General features: G+C 34.9%; 1 pseudogene; it reads right to left on the bottom strand.

The window, feature by feature from the left end:
* Positions 1–1,939: 1,939 nt before the first annotated feature.
* Positions 1,940–25,445, bottom strand: LOC108344602 (uncharacterized; annotated as a pseudogene).
* Between the last annotated feature and the right edge of the window lie 416 nt (positions 25,446–25,861).

Below are 25,861 nucleotides of genomic sequence, written 5' to 3'. Positions count from 1 at the left end.
TTCATTAACAAAAAGAAATTGTCATTCACATTGAATTTACATTTACATATTTACATATGGCATGTAAGCAACAAACATAAAAAAATATGCACTAATAATTTTATAAATAAATAATTAATATTTACGTTTGATTTATTAAAATAATATTTACGTTTGAGCTATAAAAAATCATACATAAAAGAGGTTTTTTAAATCTAACCTTTATAGGTTAGATCTAAATTTACATTTATTGAATACACATGGTAAATTTTCTATTAGCTTATAAGGATTATGTTGGGACGAGAAACCATAGAGAGAAAGAAAGGTTTTCATAACAGAACGTTATGGAAGTGTAAAATTGTGTATTGCACTTTGTACATATGTTGTTTTTATAAGCAACAAGTTAACAAATGTATAACTGTATGTGTAACAGCTGTCTTGGCTTAAAGTAAACTAATACTCCCTCTAAGACAATCACCTAGGGAGATTACACCGATTTTCTTCTTTAGAAAATCAAAACTGTCAACCTTCAAAGCCTTAGCAAAGATGTCAGCCAATTGCTCCTCAGTTTTACAGTAAGACAAAACTATGCTTCATTTGTTTACCAAGTCTCTCAGGAAGTGGTATTTCACTTCTATGTGTTTACTTTTGCCATGACTCACAAGATTCTTAAATAGATTTATTCCAAAAACGTTATCTATTCTCATCTGCAACGGGGTTTTTACAGGCACCCTTATTTCCTTTAGCAGTTCTTCTAGCCAAACTCCTTGGCAGGTTGCAAAACACCTAGCGATACTTCACAACTGCACAAAGCAATTACAGGTTGCTTCTTCGAACACAATGAAATAGGAGCATTGATCAACAAAAATATATATCCAGATATGCTCTTCCTCTCCACTAGATCACCACCATGATTAGAGTCAGTGTAGTCAATCAACTCCAATCCTGAGTTTTGTCTCCCAACAGGAAATAGTATACCATGATCAGATGTGCCTTGAACATACCTCAATACTCTTTTGGCAACACTCATGTGAGTCTTCTTCGGTTCCCCATGAATCTGCTCATTTTTGTAGAGAAACCTCAATGAGAAATTTAGTCTATTGTTGTAGAGAAACCTCAATGATTCGATCATTTGTTTGAACACTGTCTCATCTACCCCTTCTTCTGATTCATCTTTCACCAACTTCTGATTAACTTCCATCGGACTCTTTACGACATTTCACAATGACATATTGAATCTTTTCAACAATTCTTTCGTATACTTCTTCTGATGCATCACCAATCCTGGAGTAATATAAGCAAATTCCATCCCTAGAAAGTAGCTTAACTTACCCAGGTTAGTCATCTCGAATTCTGTTTGCATCACTCGAATTCTTCTATGTGAGCTTAATTAGATCCTACGATGAGCAAATCATCCACATATAAACATATGACTAGCAAATCTTTTCTTGTGCTTCCCTTCACATATACAACATGTTCAACCATGCATCTGGTGAATTTGAGTTAGGAAAGAGTCAATACGTTTATAACAGGCCTTGGGAGCTTGTCTCAGCCCGTATAACGCTTTCTGCAGCTTGTAGACTTGGTGTTCTTTTCCTTCTTCAATAAATCCAGGTGGCTGCTATACGTATACCTCCTCCTCAAAAGGTTCATGAAGAAATGCTAACTTCACATCAAGTTGGAACAATGGCCACCTTCTCGAACATGCAATAACAATCACTAGCCGAATGGTCTCTATTCGTGCTATTGGTGCAAACACCTAAGAAAAATCAAAGTCTTGCCTTTGAAGGAAGCCCTTTGCAACCAACCTAGCTTTATACTTGGAGATTGATCCATCAGGCTTCAACTTTTGTTTAAACACCCATTTTACTCCAATACTTTTCTTTCCTGCTGGAAGATCAACAAGCTGCCAAGTTCCATTCCTTTCGATGGAATCAATTTCTTCCCTCATTGCATTTCTTCACACAGGTTCTTTTAATGCTTCCACCTCATCTATCGGTTCTGCTCCTGCATACAACACCATATGAACCAAGTCTCCTTCATCACCTATCTGTGTATCTGTATACACTTCACATCCAATAAACCTTTGTGGCAATGCATGTTGTCTTCGTGGTCTACCATTCTCACCATTCTGCACACCTTCACTACAATCAAATATTATCTCAGGTTCTGTTGAGATGGAAGTATCAGCTTCTCTAACTATTATAGCTTTCACCAAACCATTTTGCTTCTGCTTCAAGTCCCAACTTTCATCCTCTGGGATCATCACATCTCTACACAAGACGACTTTCTCGTTAGATGGATTGAAGAGCTTATAAGCTCCAGTAGGATGATAACCAATGAATATCATTGGCTCGCTCTTATCTTGCAGCTTCGATCTTCTCTGATTAGGTAGATGCACAAAGGCAAGTGATCCAAACACCTTAAAGTGGCCAAATTTCGGCTTCTCGCCTGTCCACGCTTCAAAGGGAAATTTCCCTTCTAACTTCTTCGTTGGACACCTATTAAGCATGTAGATAGCTGTGGACACCGCCTCGCCCCAAAGCTTTCGTGGCACTGCTTTCTACTTTATCATGCTCCTAGCCATATTAAGAATCATCATGTTTCTTCTTTCTGCAAGCCTAGTGTGCTGAGGAGTATATGGTGTTGTGATCTCATGAGTGATTCCACACTCTTAGTAATGGATTTCAAAGGCATTAGACGTATATTCTCCTTCCCCATCTGTTATAAGAATCTTTAGCTGCCTTCCACTCTCCCTCTCAGCATGAGCTTTAAATCTCATAAAGATTTCCAGTGCATCATTTTTCATCTTGATCACTGATAACAGTTGAAAAACTGTTATTTTCATGCTTAAAATTGACACAAAAAGCAACCTTTACACTTAGAAACTAGCTTGAAGTCATGCTTTTATCCATATTTTCAGAAATAAGAGAGCTGGACAGGTTTATGCTTGATTTCAGTGTTTTTGTGCAGGTTTAAAGGTGAATTTAGTGAAAGAAGTGAAGAAGGAGAGAGATGGAATCAGAAAAGTCAACCAGAAACCAGAAAAGTCAACCAGTCAACCAGAAAAGTCAACCAGTCAACCAGATGAGTTTTGGGCCAGTTTTATGCGATTTTATGATCTGTTTGGGCCTGGACCCGTTTTCTATTATTTTTATGTCCTATTTAAAGACCTAGATGTCTTAGGGTTGGTATCTTTGGCAGAAACAAAACAAACACTCTCTTCTCCACCCCTTTGAAGGAGGATCTTGGATGCTCAGGCTACCTCTTCACCTTTCTAGGGTTTTATCTTTCATTCTTTCATTATTGTTCATCTAGGTTCACTATGAATATGGTGAACTAAACCTTGTATGTTTGTTGGGGAATCAATGTAATCTTTTGAAGCTCTCATATATGGAATTTGTGCTTGCATCTTAATCTAAGATTTATGCTTTCCTTCATCATTAGTTAGGGTTTTTCCTCTTTGCCTAATGCTTGCTTTGTTTAACTCATTCAATGCATGATTATTGATTTTGTCGATACGGGAACGTACGGGGAACTCTAGATCCGGGGAATTACTCTCAATATTATATTGGTTGTCATTAAGCTCCTGTGCTAAGAGAACTAATTATTAGGAATGCTAGGAATCGTATGAACTCGTAATTAGGGATAGGCCTTCTTGACAAGGTAATTTAGAGAGTGGCATTAACAATGATGATTTGAATGTTGAATTCCTAAAATATATGAGAGTGGATAAGATGAAATTGACCCCCAACAACATATTCATATATATATATTTCATTGAAAGTGCTTGTCTTTTGCTTTTGCCATTGATCAAAATCTCATGCATACATGTTTATTTTCTGTTTTGCATATTAAACTTCAAATATTTCGTTCTTAAGTCTTAGCTTATCAACGAACCACACAACTAAACTAGGCCGTGAGTCCTTTGGGAGAACGATACTTGGTCTTACCGAGTTTATTACTTGAAACGATTCGGTCATACTTGCCGATTGTTCAACAAGTTTGTGACATCATATTTTGGTGATCATAAATTTGTTCATCAAGTTTTTGGCGCCGTTGCCGGGGACTCGTGGTTTAACTGGTTAATTTGTGTGATTATTGATTATCTTTGACTTTAATTTTGAATTTCTGTTTTTATTTTCTGTTTTTATTTTTTCGGTTTTTATTTGATTTGGTTTTATTTTATTTGATTTTATTTTATTTGATTTTATTTGATTTGATTTTATTTTATTTTATCTTATTTGATTTGATTTGATTTGATTTTATTTGATTAGATTAGATTTTATTTTATTTGATTAGATTAGATTTTATATTATTTGATTTGATTTGATTTGATTAGATTTTATTTTATTTTATTTTATTTTATATTATTTTATCTTATCCTCTGAATCTTTTATCTTCTGAATCTATATCTTCTCCTATATCTTTTTGTGCTAACAAATCTTTTCTAGGGTTTTGTTTTCTTGTGCATGCAGGAAGCAATTAGAACAAGGAGCAAGAAAACAACAGAACCTCTGCTTGAAGGTCTAGACGAGAGTAGACGGAGGAGAAGAATCCGAACATCTAGAGAACTTTTCCCTTCTCCAGAAACTCTCTTACAATCATCACCACAAGGTTCTGTTCATAGCACAGAAAATATGGAGAACAACAATGTTAGAAGAACTCTTGCTGACTACACCAATATAGCTGGACCTCAGCACTTTAACAGTATAGCTAGACCTAGAGTCAATGCAGCTAATATGGAGGTCAAACCAGCACTGATTCAACTGGTGAAAAGCAACCAATTTAATGGGTTATCTCATGAAAGCCCATATGAGCACCTCACTACCTTCAATGAGATTTGCAACACAGTCAAAATTAATGGGGTGCCAGACGAAGCTATCAAACTTAGCTTGTTTCCTTTCTCATTGGGACGCAATGCTAAGCTTTGGTTGAATTCTTTCCCAGAAGAAAGTTTCACAGAGTGGGAAGCAGTGGTCACAAAATTTTTAAACAAGTACTTCCCACAATCTAAGGTGACAAAAGGCAAGCAAGAGATTTCTTCATTTAACCAGGGTATAGAAGAATCACTGGGGCATGCATGAGACAGATACAAAAGCTTGCTAAGAAAAACACCCACGCATGGCTTTGAAGATCAGGAAGTAGTCTTAACTTTCCTTGGAGGGCTTGGTTCACAAACCAAGATGATGCTGGACGCCTCAGCAGGAGGCAATATTAAATGGAAAACTCCAGAGGAAGCAACAGAGATTATAGAAAACATGGCTACTAGTGATAATGAGCTACACAATGAGAGAGGAGCTCCTATGCAAAAAGGAGTCCTCCAATTACAGACACATGATGCCCTGCTAGCTCAAAACAAAATTCTAACTCAACAGCTGGAGACTCTGACCAAAACTCTTGCACAATTACCCAAAGAGTTGAAAACTGCTGCACAGGTACAAACCCAGTTGTGCGAATTGTGTGGAGGCGACCATATCAATGGTCAATGTGCCTTTCCAGTTGAAGCCGTGGAGGATGTAAACTACATGACCAATCAGTACCGTCAAGGAAGCTACAATCAGGGGTGGAAACCACACCCAAGTATTGGTCAAGGGAAAACTGGGCAAGCTGGTCAATATAATAAACAGCAGCGGCAACCCACCTTATGGCAACAGTTATCTATGCTTAATGAAAGGTCCATGAGGATGGAGGAAACTCTCAACAATTTCATACAGAAAACTGAGTCTACCCAAAAGAGCACTGAAGCTGCTATCAAAAATTTGGAGATTCAGATGGGGCAGATCACCAAACAGGTGGAAGAAAGGCCAAATAGAAATTTTGGGGCTAATACTGAGGTTAACCTCAGAGAAGAGTGCAAGGTGGTAGAGAGTGTTGATGATGAGAAAGTTGAGTTAGATACAGAAGAGAGAAGAGAAATAGAGAGCAAAAGAACTTTTCCTTTTCCAATCCATCAAGGGAAACAACTAGACTTCACAGAATTATTCAAAATGGTGGATAATGATGCACCTTGAGAACAGATTCTACAACAGATTACGGTTTACACTAAATCTAATGAAGAAATCTCTACAAAGAAAAGACGTAGAGATGATGAGGCAAAGGAGTGTATAACTGTTAAAAAAGAGTCATTCCCTCCTAAAGCAACAGATCAAGGCAGTTTTTCTATCCCTTGTACCATAGGGAAGAAAAAGGTGAAGAAAGCTCTCCTTGATTTAGGTTCAAGTGTTAACTTGATACCTTACTCTTTACTGGAGCAAATCGGCAATGTTAATGTGAAACCTGTAAAGGTTAATCTAGTAATGGCCAATGGATCTTCAAAGGAGCCATGTGGGATTGCAGACGACATTATAGTTTGTGTTGGCAAACTTCAATTCCTGGCAGACTTTGTGGTGATGAAGATGGAGACAGAGAAGATACCTATCATACTTGGAAGACCGTTTATGAAAACGGCCAGAGCTATCATTGATGTAAATGAAGGTATAGTGGTGCTCCAGGATAGGGAGGAGAGAGTGGTTATAGACGTCTTTAAAGATGAGACGCAAACACAGGAGGAAGAAGCTAGTTATAAAGCTGCATTTCATGATGCACTCATGACTAGCCGTAAAGATGAAAATCTCAAGGTTGCAGGTAACCATTGTTTGTTGTTTCAGGTACACAAGGAGGAAAAGATTGGAAGAGGAGGAGAAATTCCTGGTGACTGGGAGAAAAGAAGACCCCAACTTGGTGCACCTGTAAGAATCAAGAACAAGTTGTGGGTTGTGAAGGGCTTTAAGGAGAAGGAGATGATAGAGATAGAATCTCCATGTCTTAGAAGAATCAAAACAGTTCACAGGAAACAGCTGAGGAGTTGGTGGAATGACAACATCAACTACAAAGAAGGAACTTGAGCTTTACTGGGTCAAGCTAATGACGTTAAAAGAGCGCTTGCTGGGAGGCAACCCAGTGGATTTAAGAACTTTTTAATTTTATTTTGGTTTGTAATTTTTAATCTGTTGAACATGATTTTGTGAATATTTTGCTGAACATAGCATCTACTGATGGATGCTAGGTGGTTAAGTATCTACTGAAGGATACTAAGTGTGTAACACCTACTGATGGGTGTTGATGAGAAAATTTTGCACCTACTGATGGGTGTTGGTGGATTTTGGGTCAGGCTCGTGACGTTAAACAAGCGCTACCTGGAAGGCAACCCAGTTGATTGATTGTTTTTGTTTGTTTTATTTTAGTTAGGGTTTGCATAAGTATTTTAAGCATTGAATTGCAGGGAACCAGTGAGGGACATGTCTAGGAGGCACGTAGGATAAGAAAAGAAGGAGAAGAGCACATCACGAAAGTGTCGCTGAGCGGCAACTTATCGCTGAGCGGTACTCTCGCAGATGGGCTTTGGTTACCCTTTAGCGGAACCCGAGCCCATTAGGGTATTTTTATACCCTAAGCTGCGCATTTGCTCATACTTTCAGACTCTTCTCTGCACACACTCCTACATACCTTTTCAAAGGTTCTCTACAACTTTTCCCTCATCCCTCTTTAGAAAATCTCCCTTCCACTCACTTGCTCACTAGTTTTCCATCTAAGTTTGGGGTTGGGAGAGAGCATCATTGAAGGGGCTAATTTCTTCATTATGGCTTACTAATGCTTAACAATGTATCTTTTGGTTTTGTGAATTATGTTTGATGCAAGGATGGCCTCCTCATCGGGCAAAAAGAATCAAGACTATAAGATCCAAGAAGAAGGAGGATACAGAGGACAGCTCAGATTGAGGAGGAGTTGAGATAGCATTTACTGATGAATGCTATCATAACTAGAGCAGGACTTATGCTTTTGTTTGGGTTAAGTTTTCTGAACTTATTTGTTTTTGTTTTTAGATTAGGGTTTGATGTACTCTATTGGAAACCTGGTTTGTGTGATGGTTTGATGTTAACTGTGATTGTGTGATAAGTAATGCTTGATGATGATTAGTGATTGATTGATGTTGAGATAGATGTGCACATTAAAATGCTTATACAGGTGATTCATAAGCTTTGTGAACAAATGCAGGATATTATGATTGTGATTGTGAAATTAAGCAGGATGTGTATGTCAAATGTGAATGAGCTTATATGTGAGGTTTTGAGCTCCAGAATTTTTGGTATGATTGAATGCTATTACTTTGAAAGCATGAATGACTTTGCCCAGGTTTTCTATGATTGAATCAATTGCTTGTTTTGCATCATGTGATCAAGGTCGTTTGTTGGAACCCTTTTTATTGGCCAAATTCATAAAGTTAGCCCACTAAAAGAGAACACTTTGTGTTCTATCCTTTGAACCCTTAGCCTTGAACATACACTGAAAACCCTTGATTGAAAATCTTTACCTTGAGTTAAGTAGAAGATCTTGTGTGGTATTGTTAAATGTTCAAGTTTGGGGTTGTTGGGAAAACATGAAAAAGGAAAAGCATTGAGCTAAGAGCTAAAAAGTAAGAATATGAAAAGAAAAAAAAAAGAAAAAGAAAAGAAAAGAAAAAGAAGCAAAGCTCAATGCAAATGCAAAGGCAAGTTGGGAAGAATAAGAAAAATTGTGTTGTTATGATTCTCTTAACTCAAGGATTTTGTGATCCAGAAAAACCAATTTTCTTGTTAGCCCAGCCACATTATAAGCCATTGAAAAGTCCTTGTGATGATGCATGCTTGTGAATGTTTTTGATTGTGGTAAAATGAAAGGCAAAGTTGATTCATGTAACATTGTGATAGTGGAGTGAATGAGTGAAACACTTTACCTCTTATACACTTGTGTGTTGAGTGAAACACTTTACCTAGTGAGGAAATATTCCATAAGCACATGAACATCCATGCTTAATTGATTGATCATTCATGAAAAATAGCATTTGTGGGAATTTAAATGACTTTGTGAACACTAAAGCATGTGCACATCTTGATTGAACTCTTGGTCATAAGTTTGAGTGAAGTTGTTACTTATCTTGAAAAAGAGGATTTTTGAATGAGTGAACCATCATATGAATTGGTTGAAGATTGAGTTACATCTTGTTTGCTTGAGGACAAGCAAAGTTCTAAGTTTGGGGTTGTGATAACAGTTGAAAAACTGTTATTTTCATGCTTAAAATTGACACAAAAAGCAACCTTTACACTTAGAAACTAGCTTGAAATCATGCTTTTATCCATATTTTCAGAAATAAGAGAGCTGGACAGATTTATGCTTGATTTCAGTGTTTTTGTGCAGGTTTAAAGGTGAATTTAGTGAAAGAAGTGAAGAAGGAGAGAGATGGAATCAGAAAAGTCAACCAAAAACCAGAAAAGTCAACCAGAAACCAGAAAAGTCAACCAGTCAACCAGAAAAGTCAACTAGTCAACCAAAAAGTCAACCAGTCAACCAAAAAGTCAACCAGTCAACAAGAATACGAAAAAAGTCAACCAGACGAGTTTTGGGCCAGTTTTATGCGATTTTATGATCTGTTTGGGCCTGGACCCGTTTTCTATTATTTTTATGTCCTATTTAAAGACCTAGATGTCTTAGGGTTGATATCTTTGGCAGAAATAAAGCAAACACTCTCTTCTCCACCCCTTTGAAGGAGGATCTTGGATGCTCAGGCTACCTCTTCACCTTTCTAGGGTTTTATCTTTCATTCTTTCATTATTGTTCATCTAGGTTCACCATGAATATGGTGAACTAAACCTTGTATGTTTGTTGGGGAATCAATGTAATCTTTTGAAGCTCTCATATATGGAATTTGTGCTTGCATCTTAATCTAAGATTTATGTTTTCCTTCATCATTAGTTAGGGTTTTTCCTCTTTGCCTAATGCTTGCTTTGTTTAACTCATTCAATGCATGATTATTGATTTTGTCGATACGGGAACGTACGGGGAAGTCTAGATCCGGGGAATTACTCCCAATATTATATTGGTTGTCGTTAAGCTCCTGTGCTAAGAGAACTAATTATTAGGAATGCTAGGAATCGTATGAACTCGTAATTAGGGATAGACCTTCTTGACAAGGTAATTTAGAGAGTGACATTAACAATGATGATTTGAATGTTGAATTCCTAAAATATATGAGAGTGGATAAGATGAAATTGACCCCCAACAACATATTCATATATATATTTCATTGAAAGTGCTTGTCTTTTGCTTTTGCCATTGATCAAAATCTCATGCATACATGTTTATTTTCTGTTTTGCATATTAAACTTCAAATATTTCGTTCTTAAGTCTTAGCTAATCAACGAACCACACAACTAAACTAGGCCGTGAGTCCTTTGGGAGAACGATACTTGGTCTTACCGAGTTTATTACTTGAAATGATTCGGTCATACTTGCCGATTGTTCAACAAGTTTGTGACATCATATTTTGGTGATCATAAATTTGTTCATCAATCACATACAACCAGATCATTCTGCTATATTCATCAACGAAGGTAATGATATACCTATTTCCAGCTGATGAAGGAACTTCAATCGGTCCACATATGTCTGAATGTACTACCTCCAAACACTCCTTTGCTCTCATGTTCAAGTGTGATTTAAATGATCTCCTCGTCTACTTTCCAGCCAAACAATTTTTGCACACTCTCTCTGGCAGTGTGATGTTGGGTAATCCAAGAACCATTCCTTTCATATCAAGTTGCTGCAAGCTTTTGAAATTCAAGTGTCCATACCTCACATGCCACAACCAACTTTCATCATTTAATTTCACTAAGGACAATCATTGAGAATTTTCCACTGCCTTCATATTGATCTAGAATGTTCTGTTCTTGGAGATCTTGCATCTCAGGATCAAATTCTTATTTTCATCATACAACTAAACTTTATCGTAGCCTGTTCTTTTTCTCATCATTCTTGGAATGGTGTACTTTCAATGCCTGTTCTTCATTATTGATTGGATTTCTATCCAATAGCCTCATTGCATGCGCTTCTAATGAACTATGTAGCTCTTCAATCTTCATCTTGGAAAAATATCTCGATTCTTCTATTGAAACCACTATATAATCAAACTTCTATGGTAACGATCTAATGATTTTCTCAACAATCATAAGATCATTGATAGCTTCTCCGCATCCTTTCATCTGATTAGTGATGGTCAGAATTCTGTTAAAATACTCACCAACTTTATCATTGTCTTCCATCTGCAGTAACTCGTACTGTCTCCTCAGAATTTCTTGAAACCTGAACAACACTCTCATCTACGTGCTCCATCTGTTCCAATTCTTTTATGTGCGTATTGGAAGGTTTGCTACTGGAACACCTATTCCCGCCATGCTTGAAACACACTTCTTTGATTAAGAAATAAAATCTTGACACCCTTCTTCCTCATTCACCTTTAATCACTCTAGCCAGCCGCACCGTGCCGTGATTAAGAAACTCCTCAGGTGCTCAATCGACCTGGCTCTGAATACCACTATGTTGGGGCGAGAAACAGTAAATAGAAAGAAAGGTTTTCAAAACATAACGTTATGGAAGTGTATGTATTGCACTTTGTACATATGTTGTTTTTATAAGCAACAAGTTAACATATGTATAACTGTTTGTGTAACAACTGTCTTGGCTTAAAGTGTAACACCCTAATATTTTAAAGGGTATTACTGATAGTAGAGACTAAATTAATTTGATATCTCATATAAACAATCAAACTTTATTTCAATTACTCCAAAGTACAATACCAAACTTACACACTTTAATAATATAGTCTTCACCATTGAAATTTCAACTTATAAGTTTTACACAACATAATCTTCCCAATACAAATTTATTCTTTTTACAAAAATCCCTGAAAGTTTTTCCCCACATCTCTCTCATCTCTAAGCTTTTTCAACCGCATCTGCAACATTATCTAATCACATATAACATGAGTTATATGATCATAGTACAAACAAATAAGGGTAAGCCAACCATATCATAAAATCATTAAACTTGTAATAAAAATATTATAATCATGTATTTCTGCAATTGATAAAATATCATTATTCCGATGTCATTAATTCATCATTATCAAAATCATCTTTTCCATTTCCATAAATCTTACAAGTGTACCATGCTTACTCATGAAGCCTTATGGTCAGACCGCTCTCTGCCTGCTTCCTTAAGCCTCACTTATATACTATGTCTTACTTTCTGAAGCCTTATGGTCAGACCCCTCTCTGCCTACTTCTATATAACTTACGAATCATACGTTTATGTCAAAGCCTTATGGTCAGACCACTTTCTGCCTGCTTTCATAAACCTCAGGTGTTACGTTGCTCATACCAAACTCTCATGGTATAACTCGAACATACTACTCCCGGTAGTAAACATCATTTCATAAGTAATGATTTCTCATATCCACTCCAACATTTCATAAAACCAACAATTCATACCCTCTTATCCACCTAACTCAATCATGTTCATTCTTTAATCATGAATTCATAATAACCCGTTTTGGTATCAATAAATTAAACATATTGCCATATATCATGCTTCATATTATAAACTCATTTTGCCCATAACGAGTATAACTCAACATATTTTCACCAAACAAAGATCATGGATCAACCAAAATATATCAACATATCGTAGGAACTACATATTAAAGTCTGGGCTCAATGTAATGATAAATAAAATATATATGAAATTTTTACCATGATAATATTATGCATCTACAATCAACTTGTTTTATTTTATTTTCATCCTAGTAGAGATTTTTCTTTACCCCAATTGGTCACCGGAGAGGACCCAGATGTCTGAACGCATCAAACTCACCTTCGACGCCAGCACATATGACTAGTCACAACTGACTGGACCAGGCCAGGGCTGCTCTATGATCAGGGATGTGCCAACTCAGGTTTTTAAGGTTCCTCTATCCTACCAACAAAGGGAGGCCCTCAATAATTAATCAATTTATTTATTTAATTTATCTACCTTGTTGTCTTATGCTCTAAATCTAAAATGCCTAATTTTAATATTTTTACTTCCTCTCACAACAACCTCAAACAGTATCTGTATATCTATTTAATACTCATATATAAGCTATTACAGAACCCTTACTCCAGACCTTCCAACAAGATCAATTTCAGCCAACAAACTCATTCAATAAATTCATCACATCACAACATGTACAATTTAACAGTTTCAGTTATAACACCCAATATAATAAAAGTCATAAAACAGTTTCGCAAGAGAACACCAGTTCAACATTCGTATATTTATAAATTCATACAAAAATAATTAGTTGCCCTTACCATCAAAATAATATTAATATAAAAATTCAGGGGAAACAAGAAGTTGAATCTGGCAGAGCCGGTTAGACAACTTCTCATCCTTCCACAAAGATGCAATAAAAAGAATAGATAAAACAATAAAATTTCTGGGGAAACAAGAAGTTGAATCTGGCAGAGCCGGTTAGACAACTTCACATCCTTCCAAAAATACAATATAAAGATATAAAAAAACAACAACAAAAGCTTTGGGGAAACAAGAAGTTGAATCTGGCAGAGCCGGTTAGACAACTTCTCGTCCTTCCAAAAATACAATATAAAGATATAAGAAACAACCAAAGTTTTGGGGAAACAAGAAGTTGAATCTGGCAGAGCCGGTTAGACAACTTCTCGTCCTTCCAAAAATACCATATAAAGATATAAGAAACAACCAAGGCTTTGGGGAAACAAGAAGTTGAATCTGGCAGAGCCGGTTAGACAACTTCTCGTCCTTCCAAAAATACACAAGAAACAAATAAATGTTCTCATTCAAAATTCAAGACCATACAGCAACAAAATACTACATATTCAAGATTTAGGATTAGAGAAACGCAAAGTATAAGAGTGGCTTCCCTTATCTCTATTACAGACTTAATCTCCTCGCTCTCTGAAAACTTCCAGAATATCCCCTTTGCAATTAGAAATTCTTCCAACTCTCTTCTCTCAACATTTTTCTAAGTTCTTTGGTGTAAATTTTCAGCCTTCCCCCTTGGCTATTTATAGTAAAAAAATTTACTATTCATTTTTACTATTCATTTGTACTATTCATTTTTTTATTCATTTTACTATTACAAAAATAATTTTTTATTTGCAAATTGGTGAATTCTGATCTCAAAGCTACGTGTAACACTTATCCTTTCCAAAAATAATTTTTTTTTACTATTCACTTTTTACTATTCACAATTTACTATTCACTATTTTTTTTTATTAATAATTTTTTTTTTTAATTTTTTTTATCTAGTATCTAACTTACAAATATTTTCAAGGATCTTACAATCTCCCCAACAACAATTATTTTCGTCCTCGAAAATTATTTATTAAAACAAAGACTATTTAACAAAAGATTACTTACAAAAGAAATATGGATTTTCGAAAACCATTGCTCTGATACCCAATAGTGTAACACCCCGATTTAGGCGTTACAATTTATTTTTCCACAAAAATGCATATATTACTTTTCTTTAACAATTTTCAATACCAACAAAATATTAAGTGTTGTATTACAACACAAGTCTTCTAAAATAAAATTTCACACAGTTCATAAACTTCTTAAATTTAAAATTCCACACAGTTTGAAATTTGAAAATATATTTATTTAAAAATCCCCCATGTCTTTTTTTTTTTTTTTCACAGATCTCTCATCTTCTAAGCAAGTCTAGAACCATATGCTAATTCATCTGAAATAGTTTATGCTCCCGTATAATATCACACATTATACGATCATTGCAATCACATACACAAACACAAACAATAGGGTGAGCTAACTGAAACAAGCATACAATCCATTCACAATCCGTTAATAATACATCCACAGTATTCAATACAGTTAAGCACACCCACTCAACATATTATCACAATATCATTGCTCAACAAGCACATAATAACCAATCAACATATCTCAGTTTCAATTCTGCCTACTTACCAAAGTAGCACAAATTAACCAAATTACCTTTTTCAACATATTATTTATCGACGATCTGAACCAATCAAACTAATCAACAACATGTTTAGATCATATGGTAAGCTTTTCAGTCCAATCCAACAGTTAATGAGGCGGAAATCATCAATTTTTTTATAAATGATCCAAAAACATAAATTAAGCAATATTGAGATCCCTGAGAAGTTACAAAATTAATATCTCTAAATCGGTAACTCTGATCTAAAATCCGAACGGTCGAAGTATGTTCCTCTCTGTTAGAAACCTCATACTAAAGTTTCAGGGTAATCTAACGGTTAACTAAGTAGATATGAAGGTCTTACCGAGGTAACTCAGAGATAGAAATTTAAGTGGTTCTCGGTTAAACTCAAAATACGGAATGAATTCATCTAAGAACAGACATCTAATTCCAAATCTGAACGGTCAAGATCACCTAATATGTCTTATGAACTCCATACTCAAGTTTGGGCTCAATCTAACGGTAAATGGAATATATATGAAATTGTTACCATTATAACTTAAGAACAGAATTACATTGTTCATCAAATATTTCAAACTTTCGAAATTTCTTTCTCTAAGCATAGACCTTCAATTTCAAATCCGATCGGTCACAGTGTATTAATATGTCTTAGGGATTCTATATCAAACTTTGAGGTTGATCTAACGGGCAAATAGGTCAGAATTCTATATTTTACTGAGACAACTTAGTAACAGAACTACAGGGGTAACTAATTTACTCAAACTTATAGGATTTATTTCTCCAAGTACAGACTTCTATTTTCAAATCCGAACAGTCAAAGTTTAGTAATATGTATTAGGATTAACATATTAAAATTTTAGCTAAATCCAACGGTGAAAACAATTAATAGAAATTTATCACCACAGTAACTCGAAAATAAGAAATTATAATCATGAAAACCAAATTTTACACAAATCAATAGATAACTACCATTACCAAATTTTTAACATATTCATATTCGTATTCATGATCATAACAAGAAAGGATTAGCTCCCCTTCATCAAAGTCAAGCAATTGGAACCATATTTCTAACTACAAAATTCTAGAAATTAAGTTGAGTTAGCTCCCCTTACCTCATGAAGACTAAAACACCTTAAACTCTTCTTCAAAAAGAGCAACTCCTCTCCTCCTTGCTAGACCAAGTCAGCCTCCACACTTAGGACACTTAGGATTTCGTTCACCTCCCACCAAGGACCTCTCTACTCTCCTCCAAAACTCCAAATCTGATTTGGAATTAAAAGAAGATGCCTTAGACAACTAAGGACCCATGCACTTGGCACTTAACAATAATAAACAACCAATGGACCATCCTAAACCATTTTCCAGCCCTAAAACATGGTAGGAAAGTCTCCAAAGGGTCCCAAAATGTTCTCCTAGTGCAGAACACAACCTACTCACTCCAAAAAGTTGCAACTTGTAAAAATACACCTAAAATTAAGGTTGGACGCTAGCCCCTGGACAGTAAAACTGTCACGTTTTCCCCAGCTCAGTTAGACCCCTTCCCGAAGTCCAAAATATGCGTATGAGTAGTCAAATTGAAGCTCTTTGAGTCTAGTTTCCAATAAAACAAGAATCAACTCAATTGATATTTTACTAAGAATAATAATTTCACTCCCCAGAGTCCCAAAATATTTTCGAAAACCATTGTTCTGATACCAAAATGTAACACCCTAATATTTTAAAGGGTATTACTGATAGTAGAGACTAAATTAATTTGATATCTCATATAAACAATCAAACTTTATTTCAATTACTCCAAAGTACAATACCAAACTTACACACTTTAACAATATAGTCTTCACCATTGAAATTTCAACTTATAATTTTTACACAACATAATCTTCCCAATACAAATTTATTCTTTTTACAAAAATCCCTGAAAGTTTTTCCCCACATCTCTCTCATCTCTAAGCTTTTTCAACCGCATCTGCAACATTATCTAATCACATATAACATGAGTTATATGATCATAGTACAAACAAATAAGGGTAAGCCAACCATATCATAAAATCATTAAACTTGTAATAAAAATATTATAATCATGTATTTCTGCAATTGATAAAATATCATTATTCCGATGTCATTAATTCATCATTATCAAAATCATCTTTTCCATTTCCATAAATCTTACAAGTGTACCATGCTTACTCATGAAGCCTTATGGTCAGACCGCTCTCTGCCTGCTTCCTTAAGCCTCACTTATATACTATGTCTTACTTTCTGAAGCCTTATGGTCAGACCCCTCTCTGCCTGCTTCTATATAACTTACGAATCATACGTTTATGTCAAAGCCTTATGGTCAGACCACTTTCTGCCTGCTTTCATAAACCTCAGGTGTTACGTTGCTCATACCAAACTCTCATGGTATAACTCGAACATACTACTCCCGGTAGTAAACATCATTTCATAAGTAATGATTTCTCATATCCACTCCAACATTTCATAAAACCAACAATTCATACCCTCTTATCCACCTAACTCAATCATGTTCATTCTTTAATCATGAATTCATAATAACCCGTTTTGGTATCAATAAATTAAACATATTGCCATATATCATGCTTCATATTATAAACTCATTTTGCCCATAACGAGTATAACTCAACATATTTTCACCAAACAAAGATCATGGATCAACCAAAATATATCAACATATCGTAGGAACTACATATTAAAGTCTGGGCTCAATGTAATGATAAATAAAATATATATGAAATTTTTACCATGATAATATTATGCATCTACAATCAACTTGTTTTATTTTATTTTCATCCTAGTAGAGATTTTTCTTTACCCCAATTGGTCACCGGAGAGGACCCAGATGTCTGAACGCATCAAACTCACCTTCGACGCCAGCACATATGACTAGTCACAACTGACTGGACCAGGCCAGGGCTGCTCTATGATCAGGGATGTGCCAACTCAGGTTTTTAAGGTTCCTCTATCCTACCAACAAAGGGAGGCCCTCAATAATTAATCAATTTATTTATTTAATTTATCTACCTTGTTGTCTTATGCTCTAAATCTAAAATGCCTAATTTTAATATTTTTACTTCCTCTCACAACAACCTCAAACAGTATCTGTATATCTATTTAATACTCATATATAAGCTATTACAGAACCCTTACTCCAGACCTTCCAACAAGATCAATTTCAGCCAACAAACTCATTCAATAAATTCATCACATCACAACATGTACAATTTAACAGTTTCAGTTATAACACCCAATATAATAAAAGTCATAAAACAGTTTCGCAAGAGAACACCAGTTCAACATTCGTATATTTATAAATTCATACAAAAATAATTAGTTGCCCTTACCATCAAAATAATATTAATATAAAAATTCAGGGGAAACAAGAAGTTGAATCTGGCAGAGCCGGTTAGACAACTTCTCATCCTTCCACAAAGATGCAATAAAAAGAATAGATAAAACAATAAAATTTCTGGGGAAACAAGAAGTTGAATCTGGCAGAGCCGGTTAGACAACTTCACATCCTTCCAAAAATACAATATAAAGATATAAAAAAACAACAACAAAAGCTTTGGGGAAACAAGAAGTTGAATCTGGCAGAGCCGGTTAGACAACTTCTCGTCCTTCCAAAAATACAATATAAAGATATAAGAAACAACCAAAGTTTTGGGGAAACAAGAAGTTGAATCTGGCAGAGCCGGTTAGACAACTTCTCGTCCTTCCAAAAATACCATATAAAGATATAAGAAACAACCAAGGCTTTGGGGAAACAAGAAGTTGAATCTGGCAGAGCCGGTTAGACAACTTCTCGTCCTTCCAAAAATACACAAGAAACAAATAAATGTTCTCATTCAAAATTCAAGACCATACAGCAACAAAATACTACATATTCAAGATTTAGGATTAGAGAAACGCAAAGTATAAGAGTGGCTTCCCTTATCTCTATTACAGACTTAATCTCCTCGCTCTCTGAAAACTTCCAGAATATCCCCTTTGCAATTAGAAATTCTTCCAACTCTCTTCTCTCAACATTTTTCTAAGTTCTTTGGTGTAAATTTTCAGCCTTCCCCCTTGGCTATTTATAGTAAAAAAATTTACTATTCATTTTTACTATTCATTTGTACTATTCATTTTTTTATTCATTTTACTATTACAAAAATAATTTTTTATTTGCAAATTGGTGAATTCTGATCTCAAAGCTACGTGTAACACTTATCCTTTCCAAAAATAATTTTTTTTTACTATTCACAATTTACTATTCACTATTTTTTTTTATTAATAATTTTTTTTTTAATTTTTTTTATCTAGTATCTAACTTACAAATATTTTCAAGGATCTTACAATCTCCCCAACAACAATTATTTTCGTCCTCGAAAATTATTTATTAAAACAAAGACTATTTAACAAAAGATTACTTACAAAAGAAATATGGATTTTCGAAAACCATTGCTCTGATACCCAATAGTGTAACACCCCGATTTAGGCGTTACAATTTATTTTTCCACAAAAATGCATATATTACTTTTCTTTAACAATTTTCAATACCAACAAAATATTAAGTGTTGTATTACAACACAAGTCTTCTAAAATAAAATTTCACACAGTTCATAAACTTCTTAAATTTAAAATTCCACACAGTTTGAAATTTGAAAATATATTTATTTAAAAATCCCCCATGTCTTTTTTTTTTTTTTTCACAGATCTCTCATCTTCTAAGCAAGTCTAGAACCATATGCTAATTCATCTGAAATAGTTTATGCTCCCGTATAATATCACACATTATACGATCATTGCAATCACATACACAAACACAAACAATAGGGTGAGCTAACTGAAACAAGCATACAATCCATTCACAATCCGTTAATAATACATCCACAGTATTCAATACAGTTAAGCACACCCACTCAACATATTATCACAATATCATTGCTCAACAAGCACATAATAACCAATCAACATATCTCAGTTTCAATTCTGCCTACTTACCAAAGTAGCACAAATTAACCAAATTACCTTTTTCAACATATTATTTATCGACGATCTGAACCAATCAAACTAATCAACAACATGTTTAGATCATATGGTAAGCTTTTCAGTCCAATCCAACAGTTAATGAGGCGGAAATCATCAATTTTTTTATAAATGATCCAAAAACATAAATTAAGCAATATTGAGATCCCTGAGAAGTTACAAAATTAATATCTCTAAATCGGTAACTCTGATCTAAAATCCGAACGGTCGAAGTATGTTCCTCTCTGTTAGAAACCTCATACTAAAGTTTCAGGGTAATCTAACGGTTAACTAAGTAGATATGAAGGTCTTACCGAGGTAACTCAGAGATAGAAATTTAAGTGGTTCTCGGTTAAACTCAAAATACGGAATGAATTCATCTAAGAACAGACATCTAATTCCAAATCTGAACGGTCAAGATCACCTAATATGTCTTATGAACTCCATACTCAAGTTTGGGCTCAATCTAACGGTAAATGGAATATATATGAAATTGTTACCATTATAACTTAAGAACAGAATTACATTGTTCATCAAATATTTCAAACTTTCGAAATTTCTTTCTCTAAGCATAGACCTTCAATTTCAAATCCGATCGGTCACAGTGTATTAATATGTCTTAGGGATTCTATATCAAACTTTGAGGTTGATCTAACGGGCAAATAGGTCAGAATTCTATATTTTACTGAGACAACTTAGTAACAGAACTACAGGGGTAACTAATTTACTCAAACTTATAGGATTTATTTCTCCAAGTACAGACTTCTATTTTCAAATCCGAACAGTCAAAGTTTAGTAATATGTATTAGGATTAACATATTAAAATTTTAGCTAAATCCAACGGTGAAAACAATTAATAGAAATTTATCACCACAGTAACTCGAAAATAAGAAATTATAATCATGAAAACCAAATTTTACACAAATCAATAGATAACTACCATTACCAAATTTTTAACATATTCATATTCGTATTCATGATCATAACAAGAAAGGATTAGCTCCCCTTCATCAAAGTCAAGCAATTGGAACCATATTTCTAACTACAAAATTCTAGAAATTAAGTTGAGTTAGCTCCCCTTACCTCATGAAGACTAAAACACCTTAAACTCTTCTTCAAAAAGAGCAACTCCTCTCCTCCTTGCTAGACCAAGTCAGCCTCCACACTTAGGACACTTAGGATTTCGTTCACCTCCCACCAAGGACCTCTCTACTCTCCTCCAAAACTCCAAATCTGATTTGGAATTAAAAGAAGATGCCTTAGACAACTAAGGACCCATGCACTTGGCACTTAACAATAATAAACAACCAATGGACCATCCTAAACCATTTTCCAGCCCTAAAACATGGTAGGAAAGTCTCCAAAGGGTCCCAAAATGTTCTCCTAGTGCAGAACACAACCTACTCACTCCAAAAAGTTGCAACTTGTAAAAATACACCTAAAATTAAGGTTGGACGCTAGCCCCTGGACAGTAAAACTGTCACGTTTTCCCCAGCTCAGTTAGACCCCTTCCCGAAGTCCAAAATATGCGTATGAGTAGTCAAATTGAAGCTCTTTGAGTCTAGTTTCCAATAAAACAAGAATCAACTCAATTGATATTTTACTAAGAATAATAATTTCACTCCCCAGAGTCCCAAAATATTTTCGAAAACCATTGTTCTGATACCAAAATGTAACACCCTAATATTTTAAAGGGTATTACTGATAGTAGAGACTAAATTAATTTGATATCTCATATAAACAATCAAACTTTATTTCAATTACTCCAAAGTACAATACCAAACTTACACACTTTAACAATATAGTCTTCACCATTGAAATTTCAACTTATAATTTTTACACAACATAATCTTCCCAATACAAATTTATTCTTTTTACAAAAATCCCTGAAAGTTTTTCCCCACATCTCTCTCATCTCTAAGCTTTTTCAACCGCATCTGCAACATTATCTAATCACATATAACATGAGTTATATGATCATAGTACAAACAAATAAGGGTAAGCCAACCATATCATAAAATCATTAAACTTGTAATAAAAATATTATAATCATGTATTTCTGCAATTGATAAAATATCATTATTCCGATGTCATTAATTCATCATTATCAAAATCATCTTTTCCATTTCCATAAATCTTACAAGTGTACCATGCTTACTCATGAAGCCTTATGGTCAGACCGCTCTCTGCCTGCTTCCTTAAGCCTCACTTATATACTATGTCTTACTTTCTGAAGCCTTATGGTCAGACCCCTCTCTGCCTGCTTCTATATAACTTACGAATCATACGTTTATGTCAAAGCCTTATGGTCAGACCACTTTCTGCCTGCTTTCATAAACCTCAGGTGTTACGTTGCTCATACCAAACTCTCATGGTATAACTCGAACATACTACTCCCGGTAGTAAACATCATTTCATAAGTAATGATTTCTCATATCCACTCCAACATTTCATAAAACCAACAATTCATACCCTCTTATCCACCTAACTCAATCATGTTCATTCTTTAATCATGAATTCATAATAACCCGTTTTGGTATCAATAAATTAAACATATTGCCATATATCATGCTTCATATTATAAACTCATTTTGCCCATAACGAGTATAACTCAACATATTTTCACCAAACAAAGATCATGGATCAACCAAAATATATCAACATATCGTAGGAACTACATATTAAAGTCTGGGCTCAATGTAATGATAAATAAAATATATATGAAATTTTTACCATGATAATATTATGCATCTACAATCAACTTGTTTTATTTTATTTTCATCCTAGTAGAGATTTTTCTTTACCCCAATTGGTCACCGGAGAGGACCCAGATGTCTGAACGCATCAAACTCACCTTCGACGCCAGCACATATGACTAGTCACAACTGACTGGACCAGGCCAGGGCTGCTCTATGATCAGGGATGTGCCAACTCAGGTTTTTAAGGTTCCTCTATCCTACCAACAAAGGGAGGCCCTCAATAATTAATCAATTTATTTATTTAATTTATCTACCTTGTTGTCTTATGCTCTAAATCTAAAATGCCTAATTTTAATATTTTTACTTCCTCTCACAACAACCTCAAACAGTATCTGTATATCTATTTAATACTCATATATAAGCTATTACAGAACCCTTACTCCAGACCTTCCAACAAGATCAATTTCAGCCAACAAACTCATTCAATAAATTCATCACATCACAACATGTACAATTTAACAGTTTCAGTTATAACACCCAATATAATAAAAGTCATAAAACAGTTTCGCAAGAGAACACCAGTTCAACATTCGTATATTTATAAATTCATACAAAAATAATTAGTTGCCCTTACCATCAAAATAATATTAATATAAAAATTCAGGGGAAACAAGAAGTTGAATCTGGCAGAGCCGGTTAGACAACTTCTCATCCTTCCACAAAGATGCAATAAAAAGAATAGATAAAACAATAAAATTTCTGGGGAAACAAGAAGTTGAATCTGGCAGAGCCGGTTAGACAACTTCACATCCTTCCAAAAATACAATATAAAGATATAAAAAAACAACAACAAAAGCTTTGGGGAAACAAGAAGTTGAATCTGGCAGAGCCGGTTAGACAACTTCTCGTCCTTCCAAAAATACAATATAAAGATATAAGAAACAACCAAAGTTTTGGGGAAACAAGAAGTTGAATCTGGCAGAGCCGGTTAGACAACTTCTCGTCCTTCCAAAAATACCATATAAAGATATAAGAAACAACCAAGGCTTTGGGGAAACAAGAAGTTGAATCTGGCAGAGCCGGTTAGACAACTTCTCGTCCTTCCAAAAATACACAAGAAACAAATAAATGTTCTCATTCAAAATTCAAGACCATACAGCAACAAAATACTACATATTCAAGATTTAGGATTAGAGAAACGCAAAGTATAAGAGTGGCTTCCCTTATCTCTATTACAGACTTAATCTCCTCGCTCTCTGAAAACTTCCAGAATATCCCCTTTGCAATTAGAAATTCTTCCAACTCTCTTCTCTCAACATTTTTCTAAGTTCTTTGGTGTAAATTTTCAGCCTTCCCCCTTGGCTATTTATAGTAAAAAATTTTACTATTCATTTTTACTATTCATTTGTACTATTCATTTTTTTATTCATTTTACTATTACAAAAATAATTTTTTATTTGCAAATTGGTGAATTCTGATCTCAAAGCTACGTGTAACACTTATCCTTTCCAAAAATAATTTTTTTTTTACTATTCACTTTTTACTATTCACTATTTACTATTCACTATTTTTTTTTATTAATAATTTTTTTTTTTAATTTTTTTTTATCTAGTATCTAACTTACAAATATTTTCAAGGATCTTACATAAAGTAAACTAATATATTAGACGTAAAAGACCTATTTTATTATTTACCAATGAAAGTCTATTTTAAGATTTCCATTGGTGACCAGAATATTATCAAGTATTGGGTTATTTTTCCTTTTCATTTTTTTCTCACTCATTTTCTCGTCACTTTGCCTAGAAAAATTATAATTTAGTAAAATGAATTTATTTTTAAATGTAAATTTCGCATTCTTACACAGACTGACCTGAATTTGATCTCCAATAGTGACTATAAGAGCATCTGGCTCAGGGCAGAAAGAGAGCCAACTTTTCTTGGAGTAAACATGAAACTGTGAAGAGCCATTGCATAGATGAAAGCACAATGAATGGGAGTAATCAATTCCCCTAATCAAAATTCTAATCACATCATATTTTAAGGAATTAGCCAATGCATCCTTAATATTATCACCACCATGCTTATAGATGTAGCAAACATTCCCTTTCTCATTCCCACTCTCAAATTCTACACTCTTCTTTTTCAGTATCACATGCATCATTTTCATAGCCACCATTTCTATACGTGACATAAGATTTTCCATCTTTTCATTGTAAGTTTAGACAAATTAAAAGTTTTAGTAATTTTGGACTTAGAAATTTTGATGTTAAACATTAATAAACCATATTGAATCTAATAGAGTTCATGAAGACTTATTTTTGTATAAAAAGATTTTTTTTTAATTAAAGGAGAACTGGTATTATAATTTATGGTGTAACCTAAAATTTGGATATCCAATGGGCCAAATTCCCTCCATTTTCAACTTCAACTCCTCCTCATTGCACCACACGAATTCTTCACTACCTTCTTCTTCCTCCTTTCCGGAGTGATACTCTTCGAACCCCTAGGGCTTCTTCAGTGACCTAGTCGCTACTGCACGCTTTGCATGCGGCACCTAGAACGCTCCGGCGACATCCTCGGTAGCGGAGTCCACCAACTGTGACGGAATCATGTGGTTCAACAGTTGGAAGCACCCGATCCTAGCGAGGGAGTCGAAAACAACGTCGCAGAGAGCGTCGTTGCGGTGGTAGGAGAGCGACACAAAGTCTACCTCGGGAGGCGCATCGAGGTCCTTCTATTTGGGGAAGATCTTGTCTGACAGAATTAGATCGGGGACACGCAGCGAGGCCTCTAGAAACTCGGTCGAAACGTCATCATTGGTGACGGTGGATCTCCAGCAGGAAGCCAAGGCAGGCTGGATCCTCCACCTTCGTCGCATATAATCCACGTCCACCCCCAAAGAAACCTCCAGCTTGGTCGAACATGGCGCCTGCACCTCCACCATGAAGCTTGGAACAAAATGCTCCAAGGGAACCGAATATCATCACGTTGGAACCGAATACACCGTCAAACGTCAGGCTAAACGCACATGGAATCGAATACGGTGGTTGGGAACTGAATACACCATGGTTATGAATAATGGAAACCGAATAACAAAAAGTGGGAACCGAATACAGGTTCCATGTAAATTCTTCCCACCCGTGGAACCGAATACGAGTGGAAGGGAACCAAATACACCTCTAAAATATTTCATTTCAGCCACTGTTCTTTATCTTCTTCAACTTCAAACTCATCTTCATCTTCTTCAGCTTCAAACTCGTCTTCATCTTCAACCATCATCTTCATATGGCCATCAACG

The sequence above is a fragment of the Vigna angularis genome, chromosome 7, assembly GCF_016808095.1.
Source record: "Vigna angularis cultivar LongXiaoDou No.4 chromosome 7, ASM1680809v1, whole genome shotgun sequence".
NCBI lineage: Eukaryota > Viridiplantae > Streptophyta > Magnoliopsida > Fabales > Fabaceae > Vigna > Vigna angularis.
The sequence above is the reverse complement of the archived record's forward strand: the minus strand, read 5'-3'. Positions and strand labels throughout refer to the sequence as shown.